The sequence below is a fragment of the Hevea brasiliensis genome, chromosome 11 (genome assembly GCF_030052815.1).
Source record: "Hevea brasiliensis isolate MT/VB/25A 57/8 chromosome 11, ASM3005281v1, whole genome shotgun sequence".
Classification (NCBI taxonomy): Eukaryota; Viridiplantae; Streptophyta; class Magnoliopsida; order Malpighiales; family Euphorbiaceae; genus Hevea; species Hevea brasiliensis.
In genome coordinates, this window is record NC_079503.1 from 36,614,127 (window position 1) to 36,631,429 (window position 17,303).

The 17,303-nt window shown below is 33.7% G+C and overlaps 2 non-coding genes across 2 annotated transcripts; both read left to right on the top strand.

Annotated features, from left to right (window-relative positions):
- The first annotated feature begins 14,120 nt into the window (after positions 1 to 14,120).
- On the top strand, positions 14,121 to 14,223 carry LOC131170904 (U6 spliceosomal RNA). The gene has a single exon (XR_009141668.1). It is a non-coding gene; the product is annotated as a U6 spliceosomal RNA (small nuclear RNA).
- A 1,150-nt stretch (positions 14,224 to 15,373) lies between these two features.
- On the top strand, positions 15,374 to 15,479 carry LOC131170936 (small nucleolar RNA R71). Its single transcript, XR_009141700.1, has one exon. It is a non-coding gene; the product is annotated as a small nucleolar RNA R71 (small nucleolar RNA).
- Positions 15,480 to 17,303: the final 1,824 nt, after the last annotated feature.

Below are 17,303 nucleotides of genomic sequence, written 5' to 3' on the forward strand. Positions count from 1 at the left end.
AAGAATTAAACAATTAATTTATAATGTGCCCTAGTTGACTAGTATGGATAGGTTGGCATGCTAATAGGATTCTGACAGCTATTCTATAAATGGCTTCATGCCATATTGTGTTTCTATGATTTATTATGCCGCACTGTGACTTTAATAGCCTACGACTATACATATTGTGCATTTATTCTTGGCTTATCGCCAGATTGACTATATGGCTTCTTAGCCACACTATTTGCACATCGGGAGACACTTTGTGACCGATGGTGTGATGGCCCAAGGTACTAGGTACCCAGTGTCAGTATATCCGTTTATCCAGTCTGGTCAGTATATAGGCTACACGGGCAGTAATTCAAGTACTATTAAATTCAAATAGCTAAATCCAGTCTACTGACATACAGCACCACCAAAAATTCATAAACACTTTATTTACTTTATTTTAGTGTATATTTCTTTATATTTGGCACCACTAAGCAAAATTGCTTAGTGCGTTGCTTTTGTAATGCGTAGGTATTGGAGACACAGCTGGGGAGCCCAGTAGACCTACGACCGGGTGAGACATCAGATCTGCACAGGAGTCCAGAGTCATCTGCACTGCATTGCATACATGGTAGGACTTAGGATATCTTGTATTTTGTACTTTTATTGTATTTTTGAAATTTGGCCTTGTATTTTATAATATTATGAAAGCCCTAAAGTTTTTAATATCTTGTACATATTAAATAACATGGAGATTTTCTAGATATATTTAAATTATTATGGACTGTATTATGGAACTGTTTAATGACTGTAAAACTCTATTGACTTTACTGAGAAATAGAGACTGTGAAATATTTGAGATTTTGATATTATCATATTGAATTGTTTTCAACAGGGTTGGAAGGACAGTTTGTCCGAAATACAGACGGCACCTTGCCAAATTTTTATTATCAATCTTGAAACACTGATTTTATTAAAGTATGAAAATAGTATCAGCATGATATGAATATTACATAAAAGACTTCTTGAAATCAAATTGAGCTCAGTAAAAAGAAATAATCACATACTAGGTATTCCGGCACGCCGTGTAGCACGCCTTGCTCGGCTATTCTGTAGACGAGTGAGGGTGTTACATTGCTCATATACATCAAGCTTCCCAATTTCAATACATAATCTCACTTTACATTCATAATTCACACATACAAGAGGATTAAATTGCTAGCACTTCAAATGGACTCAAACAACACTAATTCACATCAATTCCCACCAATTCAATGTAAGAAAAACTCAAGCAACTCACCTCCCATGGCTGCCAAAAATGGACAGTCCATAACTCAACTATTTCTTTAAATTTCTTCACCCAAAATACTACCCATAACCTCAACACAAGTTTTAATTAAGGAAGGGAAGAAAATAAGCACTTACCTCTTATTGGAGCTTGCTAAAACCTCACCCAAACTTCTTCTTTTTGCTGCCAATGTCTTCCCCAAGCTGATTATGCAAGGTTTAATGAAGAAACTTAGCGTAAAAGAGGGCTAAAAGTGGAGTGCATGGAGGTAGAATGAGGTTTGGCCATGGTATTTTCATGGTGAATTGGTTTCGGCCAAATTGAAATCTTGAGGAAGAAGATGGTTTTGCAGAATGTTACTGGAAGAAATCTGGTTTTTAATACTTTATATAATGCTTAGTGGTCCAATAACACAATTAAAACATTAAGTTAATGTTAAACTTTTAATTATTCAACATTATACCCCACAATTTTATTTATTTATACAACACATGAAATTTCATTTTCATGGCATTTTCAAAATTCAACACTACTTATTTTCCATGGACACTTGGGTCAAAAGTCAGCTTGGGGTGTCAATTGACCAACATGCCCCTATTCAGGTTGTATTCCCGATTTTTCGATAACACCGATTTTTGTTGGTTTTTTGATTTTTGATTTTTCTTTGTACTAATTAATTAATTAATTATTTTTTTTTTGACATTGCTAATGTCATTTATACTTCAATAGATGTTTATTTAAGTCTTAAAAATATTTTCCAGGGTTCCCCGCGATCCAGGGCTGGTCAACGGTCCACGCTACAACTTTTCGATGCGGTCACCCATCACTACGGTTTTTGGCTCGTTTAACTTAGTTACATTTCATTGCTATTATTTTTCCTCTGTTTTTCTTATATTTTCCTCTATTGTATTTCATTATTTTATGTCTCCTCACTAACATTTAAGCGTAGTTCTAGACATTCTAGCTATTCGGACAGACACTGATCGTCAGAACAGTAGAATGCACTACCGAATATAAGGGTGTTACAATTAGGTGCCAAATAAATTGATTGAATCTCACATGAGTTGTGATGAGTAAAGAGTTACTCACTTATGAATTGTTATGATTCCAAGAATAGATGTTCTTAAGGATCATTAACAATTTATAAGAATTTAATCACCCATTAGAAATCTAACCCAACTGGGATTTCCGTTTCCTACTTTGGAACTGTAGGATTCACTAAATTAGTAGGAAAACTAATTTGATTAAAAGACTATAATCATTTTAGTAAATAACTTGATATAATATACTAATTGGAATTTTATTATTTTTTACAGTATAATCGGATAAAATAAGCACATAACCATAACCATCCAACATCTTAACAGGCATTCTTGACCATAACAGGTTAACTAGTCCAAACTTCTTGGATTGGTTAAAAAATCTAAGGATTATTTTGAATTTGGAGTGTATTGAGATACGCTCTGGATTCAAAGGTTTCTAGTCCTTTACCAAAAGAGACCTCACAAGAAGAGCAGGACACCTTGGATAGATGGAAGGAATACGATATGTGGGCTAGGTGCTACATGTTGGCTCTAGGACTAATGAGTTATAGAAGTTGCATGAAAAGATGCATTCAGCATCTGAGATCCTTGATCACCTGCAAGAGTTATCTAACGAACATAGCTGAAATGCTAGATATGAGATATCTAAGCATTTGTTTCAGATGAGGATAACTACGGGACAGGAAGTGGGAGCCCGTGTTCATAAGATGATCAGATTGATAGAGCAGTTGCAAGCTCTTGATTTCACTATCAACTTCCAATTATAGAAGGATTTAATCTTACAGTCCCTTCCTGAGTCATTTGGATCTTTTATCATAAACTTCCATATAACTAAACAGGAGTAAACATTAGCTGGCTTTCTAAATTTGCTGGTCATTGGCCAAAAGAATATGCCCAGCAATAAAGGAAAGGAGGTTGCTTTGGTTGCTTCTTCTTCTTCTGGAAAGTCCAAGAAGAAGAAAGGCAACAAAAAGAAGAAACCTTTTGTTCCTGGTTCATTTGGCAAGATAGCCAAGAACCAGTCTAAGAAGAAGAAATCTGAAGCTATTCCAGACAAGGAAAAGTGTTTCCATTATAAAAAAAAAGGGCATTGGAAGAGAAATTGCCCTCAGTATTTGGCGGCTCTGAAAGACAAGAAGGATAAGCCTTCTGAAGGTATATCCATTTCTTGTTATCTAGATTCATATAATACTCACAGTTCATTTACAGCTTGGGTTTTAGAAACTGGTGTAAGTTCTCACATATGTTTTGATATGCAGGAACTAGCAAGCCATGAAAGCTTGGTTGCACAAGATGTTAGACTTAGAATTAGCAATGGAGCATAAGGCTAATCATTTGGTTCAAACCGAATTGAATCGATAAAACCGAATTAACCAAATTATTATATTATAGAAATCGAACCGAATCGAACTGTATAAAAAACCAAACTGAACCAAACTATCCTAATTTGGTTCTATTCGGTTTGAATCAATTGGTTTTTGGATTTTAATTATTTTTTAATTTAGACTTAATTTTCAAGTTATTTGATTTGATTTTGACCTTGATTTGAACCTAATAACCATTAATTAATGAAATTAAACAATATATATATAATAATAAATATAATATATAAATTTCCTATAAAAATAAAGTAATTTAAAAATCAATAAAATAATTTAATTCGGTTCGATTCAACTGATTTTTTTCTCTTCAAAACCGAACCAAACTGAAATAATCGAAATTTTTAAATTTTAAAATCAAACCAAACCAAATTACTTTAAAAACCGAACCCAATTACCGAATTAAGGTGGTTCAGTTCGGTTTATTCGGTTCAAATGAAATAGTGCTCACCCCTAATGGAGCAACAATTGTAGCCTTAGCCATAGGGTCTAAATCATTGTATCTAAATGGACATATTTTGTATTTGGATCATGTATTGTATGTACCTAATGCTTTTAAGAACATCATTTCTATATTTAATTTGACTAGTAATGGATATGAATTTCGATTCATAGATGATGTTTGCGATATTTATTTTGAAAATAAAATTATTGGTATAGGTAATTAACATGATGGCCTTTATTATTTATATAATAATTATAAAACAACTCTAAGCAATCAAATTGAGTTTAATGCCATCATTAAAACTAAATCAAGTCCAAAACATCTATGACACTTAAGATTAGGTCATATTATAGAAGATAGAATTACAAAATTAGAGAAAATGGGGATTTTGTTCTCATTGGGTTCCAAACCTACTCAAACTTGTAAATCCTGCCTTCAAGGCAAAATGACTAGATCTCCCCTTCTTGGACAAGGGTGAAGAGCTAAAGATATTTTGAAGCTGGTACATAGCGATGTATATGGCCCATTTAAAAAAATGACAAGAGGCAGTTATCACTACTTCATTGCCTTTATTGATGATAAATCAAGGCATGGGTATTTATATTTAATGAAATACAAATATGAATCCTTTGAAAAGTTCAAGAAGTTCAAATCTGAAGTAGAGAAACAAACAGAAAAAGTATTAAAACTCTAAGATTAGATCGAGGAGGGAAATACTTGAGTACTGAATTTGATGAGTTCTTAAAAGAATAGGGCATTGTTTCTCAATTGACTCCTCTAGGAACGCCACAATTAAATGATGTATCTAAAAGGAGGAATCGTACTTTATTAGATATGGTACCAAACATGATGAGCTACATTGATCTTCCAATCTCCTTATGGGGATTTGCACTAGAGACAACTTTATACATTCTTAATAGAGTCCCTTCTAAATCAATTTCTTCCACTTCATATGAGATATGGCATGTGAAGCAAACAAGTCGTAAGCATGTTAGGATTTAGGGTTGTTCAGCTTATATTAAAAAGCTGAAGACTAATAAATTGGAAACCAAATCGGAGAAGGGATGGTTTATTGGGCATCCAAAAGACAGTTTTGGATATTATTTCTATATTCTTTTATAAAAAAGAGTTGTGATAAGTAGAGATGCTATTTTTCTTGAAAAAGAGTTTATTCAAAAAGATGGCAAAGGAAGGCAGATAGAACTGGAATTAGAGAATTCTGACTAACAAATTGAGCAAATGGATATAGATCCTATCACACCTTACCCCTCCGTAAGGCATAACATAATCTCGTAGTATACTTAACAAATTATCGAACTTCGCCTATCGATAACTCATCAAATATACTACAAAGGATTTTAAATCAAATTTAATTCATTTTAAGATATAAAGTGAAGTTGAATCATTATTAAAAGTCTTTAATTGGAGTTTAGGTTACAAGTTAGAATTTTGATTAATTCGATATTTTGCAAATTTTATAAAAATTTTGGCAGAGTGTAGGCTGTAATTTGAGAAAATAGTTCCTCAAAACCTGTTAAAAACACTCCCAATATGTATTTCAACCACAACTCCAATAATTTTTAACACAATTCACCTCAATCAATACAATGCAACACATTTTCAATAAACCTCATTATCATTTAAATTAACTCAATTTACATATAAAAGTCTCAATTTACAAAAAGGAAACTTAAAAATATTATTAATACAAACTTTAAGGTACAACTGCTCATTAAGTTTTACAATACATATTAACAACTAATTTACAAAGCAAGATTCTTTTACAAGGGTATAAAATTTTATACCCGTAAAAAATCCAAAGCAAGATCCCTTCACTGCAGCTAAAAGCAGCTCACTCTACTGCCTTATCTTTCCCCCTATCTGCGATAGCAAGAAAAAGCTATCGCTGAGTACTATGCTCAGTGGTGCACAATAATAAATTTTAAAGCCATTAAAAATAAAGGCATTCATTGATAAACAGGAATTTAAAACTTTTCACAATCACAGTGTCACACCTTACCCCTCTGTAAGGCATAACATGATCCCGTAGAATACCTAATGAACTACCGAGCTTCACCTACTGATAACTCATTAAGTACCCTACAAGAGATTTTAAAACAATTTTCTTACTTTTATAAGTGGTGAGCATTTTCTAATAGGTATTAAAACATTTAATTAGAGTTTGAAAACTAGTTAAGATTTTTGTCCCATTTTATTTTTTTACAAATTTTATAAACATTTCGGTAGAGTGCCATCTGTATTCGGAGAAAACAGTTCTTTAAATACCTGTAAAAAGCACTTCCAATGATTTATCTTATCAACTTTATCAAATCAAGCTCCATCACAACCAATTTCAGCATCATTTCTCAAATTCCAAAAATTCAAATCAGTAATTTCCAATTCAAATAACATCCAAAATAATACTAAGTAATTTCATTCAAATTAAAACAAAATACTTTCATTCATACTTTATTAAAATTAAAACAAATTACATTCATCCAAAATTTACATTAGAAAAAATCTAAACTAATATTATTACAAACTTTATACAACTGCTCATGACCATTTTCTACATTTACATACATTTACGTACATCAAAATAATTTTTACAATCAGGGTATAAAATATACCCGATAGAACTTTAGGCAAGGTGGCTCCACAATCCTTAGCAGCTCACTCTACTGCTCCTCTAGTCTCTATATCTGCGATAGTAATAATAGCCATCGCTGAGTACTATGACTCAGTGGTGCACAACATACTAAAATAACCTTTATGCAGAATTTAAATAATATTTATTCAAAAATTAAACTGAATATGAAATATAAATTCAAAACATGATTTATAAGATTTTAATCCAAACAATTTCATTTCAAAAGTCTCAAAACAAATTTCATAAAAACACACAGTTATATCATGCCATTCAAAACAAATATCATCTCAGTAGCCAGAGGCTAAGGAGAAGTCACAACAAAAGGCTAGCTAGCTCAAATATATGGGAACCCATTCTTTTTCTTCTTCTACTGGCACACACCTCAACACTTCAGCCAGAGAAGGAATCAAAATTCCAAACTGATTTCCCCCACTAGTCATGCTATTGAGGTATTCAAATATATAGTCATGACATTGTGGTTTCAAAACTATCTTAACAATTTACTAAATATTTATTTCCATTTCAAACACAAACAATTAATCTTTCAACAATTTAAATCAGAAGCATAGTAAACATTTCAAGACAATAGTGTCACAATTCAATATTTCAATTTATTCAAAACAATGTGTAGAAGAAAATTTACATAAATTCTATTTTTTTGCACAAACCTTATACGAGTCGCCTCTTGGCCTTGACTCGATCCCTCGGGTTCTTTCTCGATATTCTTTTTAACTGAAACACACAGTTTCACAGTGTTTCTGTATCATAACTTATCATAAATCCAAAAATAAATTCAAATTTACTTTTACCTAGCTTTAATATGCTAAACTTGGTGTTTTTTAAAATTTGTATTTCGGGATTACTATTCACGATACTATTCAGGTCAATTTGTTGACTTTCTAAGGCTTAATAGGTATAGGAATTCTAATTTTACCCACTTACCACATTTTAGTTACCTAACTTGTTAGTTTTGGTTGTTTTCTCAAATTTTAAGTACTTAAGGCAAAATTGCAAATTTTCACTTTTGGTGTCCTATGTTGCACTGTTCCATTGGTCATGTTGCTGTTAGAATTTGGCTAAGTTTTCTTCACAGAAATTGTTCATTATTATCTTAAATTTATTCTCCTTTTTGAATCACTCCAATTGGAGTTTTTTAGCTCAAGTTATAGCTATTTGAATCATAGCTGCCGGATTGGTCTAACCTAGATTTCTGGGCACCAAAACAGGTTCTGGCAGTTTTAAGTCACCAATTTTGGGTGGCTAAATGACTTGGTTAAGGGCATAATTTGAGTTTGTGTTCTGCATGAAAGTTTCAAATCTATATCTTAGCTTTCTACTGGTAAAATTTTAGGTAATTTAGACCAGCCTAGCCCAAGTTATGGCTAAATGAACAAATACTGTTTATTTAGTCATTTTTGTACAGGTTAGATTGCCTAATCCAGATTTGGTCAATTTATTCACTAGATTTTAGTCACTTTTTGGGCATGATTCCTAAATGAAAAATGTGTCATTTTGTGTCTAATTTCATTCCCAATTGGTCTCACACCAATTGGGCTGGTAAATTTTCAGTTTTGGTCCCTAAAAGGGACCTTGGTCATGCTGCCTACAGCATGTCCCTAATCAATCCGAATTTGAACCTAATTCTAACACTTCCAACATACCTCAATTGATCACAAATGACCATTTTTCAGCTCAAACTAGGTCAAACACACCATTTGACCAATTCTCCAATTTTGGCTTCCAAAACCCTAGGTCCAAACCCTAATTCACCAATTTGTTACATTTGTTGAATTCTAAATGCATATTTAATACTCATACATTCATTTACACTTAACTACATCATTATTTGCATCAAAACACCAATTACAATATTAATCTACTGCTGGCCAAAATTTATAGGATTCTAGATAGGCATGCTTCTTTTCATATTTTCATGTAATTCTACCATTTAAATCTTACTTCTATACTTATAACTAAACCAAAGTTAAGCAAGAGAGCTTACCTCAAATGGAGCTTCCTAACTCCTTGATTCTTCAAGTTTTCTTCAATTTTTCTCTCTTAAATCTTCTTAAGAAGACTCAACTAAAAGTTTTAATCAAGAAATCTATAAATTTTATGGCTCAATTTTCGGATTTAAGAAGCTTTTTAATAAGCTTCAATGGAGGAAGATAAGAAAAGTGAGAGAGTTGAGAGAGAAGAGATGGAACGGCAATTGTAGAAGATGACCTTTTTTTTTTCTTTCTTTTATAAATTAATCCTTTATGGAAGACCACAAATTAATCCAAATTTAATTTTTTTTATTATTATGTTTATTGCATCATGCATGATGTTATGCATGATGTCATCACTTTTCACTTTTCCTTTTTCTTTTTTTTTTCTATTTATTTTTCTATTAGTTCTTTAATTTAATTCTAAATTTCAAAATTTTCTTTTCTTCAATTTTATTTGACAGTTAGATCAGGAGTCAGCTCTCGGGGTTAATTGACCAAATTGCCCCTCGCTGGTTCGACCCGGTTTGCAAATAATTCAATATTTCTTTCGGATCCTTGACCTAATTATTTGACCGACTTAACAATTCTTTTTCATGATATTCTCTTTTCCACTATGTTCGCAATAGTCCTAAGGACCGCGGCGTCACATTTTACGGTTTGAAATTTGAGTTTAAATCGACCTCGCAGTCCTTCCCGAGAAGGTCATCAATCGCTGTGACTCTCGGCTCGTTTAACTTCTTATGTTGTGTTTTTCTTATTTATACTTAACTAATTGACAATTACTAATTATTTGTGTTCAGGGCTTATCTAGTTGTCTTAAGGGTGGTTCTAATCCTCTTAATTGTCCGGTCCGACACCGGTCACCAGAATAGTGAAATATACCAGGCTATACAATAAGGGTTTTACACAGTTCGTAAAATTGATGTCAACATTTTTAACATTATTTTATCAAAATAAATTATAATCACTGTGTTACTAATCAATAACACAACTTATGTCATGACACAAAATTTCTAAACAATGCCGTGTTGTACACCACGACAAAGCAATCTCAACCCTACTAATCAAATCTATAAGGGAGGTGGCTAGCTAGCTATATGAGTGCTCATCCAATCTCGACCTCAAACTGGTAAGCCAGAGAGGGAGGAACAAAGTCAATCTCAACCCCATAAATGGAGGAGGAACACAATGATATTGCCATGCCAAGTGTGATCTCGAAATCCATTTCAAAATCATATCGTTTAAACATTTGATGCAAAGCACTAAACATTTTCATTCCAAAATTTTCATTTATAAGGTAGGCAACACAACATTTCTCAAAGCCATAATAAACACAAATTATTCACAATACGTATTCAAATAAACTTCCAAATAGAAAACAAGAAGTCAAAAATTATTATGCACAAATCTCTTATGCTCGCCCTAACTTAATCCACTCTACCTCCTTCCTTAGAAGGCTCTTTTCCCACTGAAACATAAAATTAAAGTGTTTCAATACATATTCAAATTATTTATAATAATAAGTCTAACAATTGAATTTTGCACTTTAAATTTACTTATAAAGTCCCATAAATTGAGTTCTTTGTATTTTTGGCTATGGTGGTTACTATTCATTTGACTAGTTATGGAAAATGTTGACTTTTCCATAAATAATAGGTAAGCTGGTTCTAATTACACCCACATACCACATTTTGAGTCATAATTTTATTGGCATTGGTTGCCAATTAAAAATCAAAGTCTCCTATGAGAAATTGTAAATTTTCAATTTTTGTCTCTAAGATTTATTGTTCCATTGGACCCTTCTACAATGAAAATTTGGCTAAACTTCCTTCATCAAAGTTGTTCTTTAATGTGTCTAGCTTAATTTTCTTTTTGAATCACTCCATTTGCAGTTTTTTAGCTCAAGTTATGGTACTTTTACCATAACTGGTCGGATTGGTCAAATTCTAGAATTCTGGACAACTTTTTAGTTCTAGCCGTTTTGATAATCTAAATTTTGGTTAGCAATTTGAATGTGTTATGGTTAGAATTTGGATTTGTCTTCTTCATGAAAATGGTTCTACTATGTCTAAGCTTTCCAATGGTTCAAAAATCAGGTCATTTAGATCTCTCTACACAAAGTTATGATCATTTGAACATTTACTATTCATTTGGTCAATTTTACCTTGTAACAAGGTACCAAATCCGGATTCAAGCAGAATTTAGGTCCACTTGGGGGTCAGTTTTAGGGCAAGGTTTCTACATGAGAAATTATTGTATTATGACCCTATTTTCATCCCCAATTGGCTTCACACCAATTGGAGTAACAGAATTTAACTTATAGCCTTCTAAGTGAACAGGGGTCAAGCTGTCCTGAGTTCAACCTTACCACATTCATAATCTAACTCAATTCCAATAATCAATTCACAATCATATGCATACTAATTGATCAAAATTGAGCATTAAAACATCAATTGGTTATCAATCCTCAAAAATCCCCAAATTCTACCAAAACCCTAATCATTAAGAACCCTAATTTCCCAATTGCTTATTTTATATCAAATTCACTTCACTAAAGACATATATTCCTTTATCTAAGTCCCAATTCACATTTAATTAAACTAAAATACATTAAAACCCTAGTAACCCATGGCTGCTGAATTTTCAATTCTTCCCAACATGCATGATTTTTCAATTTTTCTAAGAATCTCTACTTATTCAACTTCAATCCAATCAATTTCACAAAAGAAAAAGCTTGGAATTGCTTACCTCAACTTGATCACTTCAAGTCTTCCAAACTCTTCAATTTTCCTTCTCTTTGTTATTCCAATCTTCTTACTAAGACTCAAAAGCAAGGTTTAATTAAGGGAACTAGAAAATTTATGGCTAAAATTAGGGTTATAAAAGCTTGAGAGGGGCTTTAATGGTGGAATTAGGAAAATGAGAGACGGAGAGGAGAGAGAGAATTTGGCACATGAAGAAGAAGACCATGGGAAATAATTTTTTTTTTCTTTTTAATTGTCATATATGTTAACATTATCCCTAATCAAAATTTAAAAATTATAATTATTATTGTGTCATGTATACATCATCATGATGTCATAATTCCCTTAAATTAAAATCTCTTTTCTTTTCTTTTCCCTTTCTTCCCTACACCTCTTATGTTTTAATTTATTTTTCATAATGTTAATTTCCTACATTTTAATGGACATTTAGGCCAAGAGTCACCTCTAAGGGTGAATTGACCATATTACCCTTTATCGGTCTGATCGGTTTTTTCAATCGCACTAGATTGCTTTCTGAACTCTGATTCAATTATTTGAGCTTGTTCTCTATTATTCTCTGTAGTTTTCACAATACTATTAACTTCACAATTATCCCTAGGCCTGGGGTGCCATAAGGTCCCACACAAAATCAGGGTAGCGACTGAGCTCGCAGCCACTTTCCGGTTTGGTCACCCATCGCTGTGACCTCGGCTCATTTAACCTATTATGCTTTATTTTGTTCATTTCCATTTTACCTTTATGTAAGTATTATTAATTTTTGTTCATGGCTTTTCTAGATGACTTAGATATGGTTTTAAACCCCTTGACTGTCTGAACTAACACCAGTCACTGGAATAGTGGGATGTACGGAACTAATGAATATAGGGATGTTACAATTCTCCTCCCCTTAAAATAAATTTCGTCTCAAAATTTTACCTGGTGTTAGTTTCTGAACAGCTGTGGGTGTTTACTCCTCATATCCTCCTCACGTTTCGAAGTAGCTTCTTAGCCTAAATGATGGTTTCATAGCACCTTAACCAGTGGTATCTACTTATTCCTCAGCTGCTTCACTTTATATACCAGTATTTCTATTGGTTTTTCTTCATAAGTGAGGTCTGGGTTCACTTCAATCTCTTTTATGGGTAAAATGTGAGAGGGGTTCGATCAATACCTCTTAACATAGATACATGGAAGACATTATGTATCTTTTTCAACTTGGAGGCAGTGCCAATCAGTATGCTAGAGGACCAACTCTTTCTAGAGCCTTATACGGCCCAATGAAACGAGGACTTAGCTTTCCCTTTCTGCCAAATCTCATAATCCTCTTCCAAGGGAAAACCTTGAGGAATACCTTGTCATCCACTGTATATTCAATATCTCACCTCTTCAGATCAATATAAGACTTCTGATGATTTGATGCAGCCTTGAGTCTATCTCTGATAAGCTTAATCTTCTCCTCTGTCTGCTGAACAATTTTTGGCCAATTAGTTTCCTTTCACCCAATTCATCCCAACACAGAGGAGTTCTACACGTCCTGCCATATAGAGCTTCATATGGAGGCATCCCTATGCTTGATTGATAGCTATTATTGTAAGCAAACTCAATCAAAGACAAGTGTGTATCCCAACTACCTTCAAATTCAATCACACAAGCCCGTAGCATATCCTCCAAGATCTGAATTTGTAACACCCCTACATGCATAGTTTCATATGTTTTACTGTTCCAGTGACTGGTGTCAGTTTTAACAATTAAGAGGATTAGGACCATGTTAAAGTCATATAAAAAAGCCTTGAATGAAAATAAATAGCCACTATATGATGATGAAAAGAAAATTTAGAAAATAAAGTATAAAAGGTTAAATGAGCTAGGGGTCACAGCGATGGGTGACCGTACCGAAAAGTGACTGCAAGGTCAGTTGTAACCTAAATTTATACGGGACATTGTGATATCGCAGTCCTAGGATTTATTGCGAAGTCAGTTGAAAAGAGAAAATCACAAAAAATAGTTAAAAAGTAGGTCAAATAATTAGATCAGAGTTTCGAAAGAAATACATAATTATTGGTAAACCGGATCAGATCGGAAAGGGGCATGTGACCCCCCTTACCCATCTACAGTGTAGCCGAGCAAGATATGCCACACAGTGTGCGTAGCACCATAACTTATTTCATAGCAATTTACCCTCCATAATTTATTTATTTATTATTTATCGAGTATAAGATTTACCAATTATATCATTAATTTACAAATTAGATTAATATGAATTTTCATAAATGTAACAGCCCGATCCTTCTCCAGTTAGTATTGTCCGCTTTGGCCCATGGGCTTCACAGATTTGTCCCTTGGGAGGTTTCATTCCCGAAAGCGCTCTGACCAGGTGAGGAAGGCTCTCACATATATGGCCCAAATCTTTTCTTCCCATTTTCGATGTGGGACACGAAGTTTCCACCCCAGTGCGTAGCTGGTTGAACAAGCACGTCCCAACCCCATCCCTGGGTCATGACAAGCCCACGACCGCACAGTGCGTCCTCGCACCACACACCGTACTAGAGGGAGTCCAGCTCTGATACCAAATTGTAACAGCTCGATCCTTCTCTAGTTAGTATTGTCCGCTTTGGCCCATGGGGGACATCCGATAAAATTGGAACGATACAGAGAAGATTAGCATGGCCCCTGCGCAAGGATGACATGCACAAATCGAGAAATGGGCCAAAGTGAACAATACTAACTGGAGTAGGATCGGGCTATTACATACACTTAGGGGGTAATTTTGCTAAATTAATGCCGACACATTTTCCCCCACACTGATCTTCTCATTATTCCTCAACTTGCGCTTTGTAGTGCATACTTCCTTAAGGAATTTAGCATACTTGGGAACTTGTTTGATCGCATCAAGTAAGGGTATATTCACCTCCACCTTTCTAAAAGTCTCCAAAATTTCTTTCTGTTATTCTTCTTTCTTATTTTTAGCCAACCTACATGGGAATGGAGGAAGAACAAAATTATTAACCTTATTCAAGTTAGGTTTAGTATTTACCTTAACTTCAGGAACTTTAGACTCTTTTGCTCCTTACTTCTTCTTTTTTATTGGTTCATGTGGAGTCTGATTATCAACTTCTTTCCCACTCTGTAACAGTATTGCACTTGTATTTTCTCTAGGATTCATGGCTATTTATGATGGGAGCTTTCTAGAACCTTGAGCTTCCAGCTTACTCACAGATGAGGCTAACTCACCAATTTGCCTCCTTATGTTTTGAATGCTATTTCTGGTCTCCTATTGAAACTGTTGTGTATTGTTAGCCAAAGCCTTAATAATTTCATCAAGTGACATACCTTGATTTGAGGGAGGCGGAGGTAGTTGATTAACTTATGGTCTTTGCTGCTGGTATCAGTTTTGCACCAGTTGATTCCCATAACTCAAATTGGGATGATCTCGCCATCCTGGATTATAAGTATTTAAATAGAGATCATACCTGCATTGTGGCTGTCCATAATGTCTTACTGCATTAGCATGTTGCATTGATTCATCCTCTTGTAATGTAGGACACATGTCAGTAGCATGACCTGAACCCGAACAAATTGCACATACCTTAATAGTTTGCATGTTCCCTACAGCCAACTGCCTCACCAAAGAAGTTAAATCAGAAATTTATTTCTCAAGGTTAGATGTACTTACCTCATCAACCTTCATAGGTGTGTGATCCATTCTCATTCCAAACAGCTGAGAATTTGCTGCCATGTTAGCAATTAACCTCCTTGCCTCTTCTGGTGTCTTGTCAACCAAAGCTCCTCCACTAGCAGCATTTATCATACTGCGGTCCATTGGTAGAAGTCCCTCATAGAAATACTGAATCAACAGCTGCTCAATTATTTGATGATGGGACAACTTGCGCATAACTTCTTAAATCTCTCCTAATACTCATACAAACTCTCTTCATTGTACTGCCGGATGCCACAAATTTCTTTTCTTATATTGGCAGCATGGGAAGTAGGAAAATACTTCTCCAGAAATATCTACTTCATCCCATTCCATGAGTTGATGGATCCAGAAGGAAGTAATACAACCAATCTTTAACTGTGCCCTCTAGTGAGAAAGGGAAAGCCCGAAGCTTGATCTGATCCTCTTAAACTCCTTGAGGTTTCATGCTAGAACACACAACATGAAATTCCTTTAGATGCTTATGTGGATCCTCACCTGTAAGACCATGAAACTTAGGCAATAAATGGATTAGTCCAGATTTCAACTCAAAAGCAACATTTAAAGTAGGGTATTAGATACACAAAGGCTGTTGGTTTAGATCAGGAGCAGCCAACTCTTTCAAGGTTCTAACAGCCATGGTTTCATTTTCGAAATTTGACTCTGACTCCAAATCCGAACTTAACTCCTTTGGAGATTGGACTCCTTCAGATGTACTCGGAATCTGCCTAGCTTGCTTAGCCAATTTTCTCAAATGTTTAGCTATTTTTTCTACTTCTGGATCAAAGATCAACTCACCAGATTGAGAAATTCTTGTCATTAACAAAAAGAAATCAAAGTAAAAATAGAAAAATGCTTCAAAACCCTAGAAAACAATCGAATTTGGCATCAAGAGGGTGGGGCCAAGAAATCCTATGGATTAATTGGTCTTGATCAAAGCGTCGTTTCCTTCAAAATAGGTATGGGCCGCCCTTCAAATTCAACCAAAATTCTTAATGAATACTAACACTGAACAGTAACACCGTAATATTTTTTTTTTTCAAAAACCTGAAAATAGCAACAACTCACAAACAAAATTAATAACAGAATATTCTAACACAGAAAACACAAAATTCAATAAATTTCATTCCCTGGCAACGGTGCTAAAATTCTTGATGGGTGTCGAATCCACCATAAATTAAATTAATTGAAATCACCAAGTATGAAATATTTTCTGCAATAAGTGGTGAATCCAGGTTGAACCCTAAAGACTAAATTATTAAATTTCGTGCGCTTGTGCAATGGAAAAAAAGAAACAAAGGTTGGGGGGTGTTAATTCACAATCCAAAGAAGAAATCAAAAATCCAAAATTAAGATTTAAAAATAAGAAACTCTCCAATTAAACAAACTTTAGTCCAAGGTAATTCGCATTCCAATGCATTGATTTGATCATAGACAAAAGAAATACAATTATATCTTATTGAATACTTAACGTAGATTTACCAAATAGCAAGGTAAACCCTGACTTCTCTATACTCATCAATTCGATCCCAGCACTCTTATTAACTCTAATTATTAACTGAGTTGGTATTAAGCAATCCTCATCAAATTAACAATTGCTAGAAGAACAAGAAGTAGTTAAGATGAACAACAATTTATGAAGCATAAATCATTTAATCCACCCTATTATTTCCTTAGGTTATTATCGAAAACTTGAATCATAATCAATAAAACCTAATTGCTACTCATGTTCAATCTTACACAACAATTACAGATTATGAAGATGAACTAGCAATTGATCAAATCAAACAATTAACTAATAGTCCTTTTTAGCAAATCATTCAAGAGATCAAAAATAATTAAATCAGAAAATAATAGATATTAAAAAAAAACATAAATTAAATTAAGAACCTGGTCTCACAAATCATAAATAAGAACTTGAATCTCTTGAACTGAATTAAAAACTTAGCCACTCATGTTCATGGCTTACAGAAAAAAATAAAGAAAGATAAAGAAGAAATCTAAAAAGAAAGAATAGAGAATGAAGGTGTTCTATGGAGAACGAAGGTCTGAATTGGGATGCTCTTAGCTGCTGCCCAAAGACATATTTATAGTCAAAGATA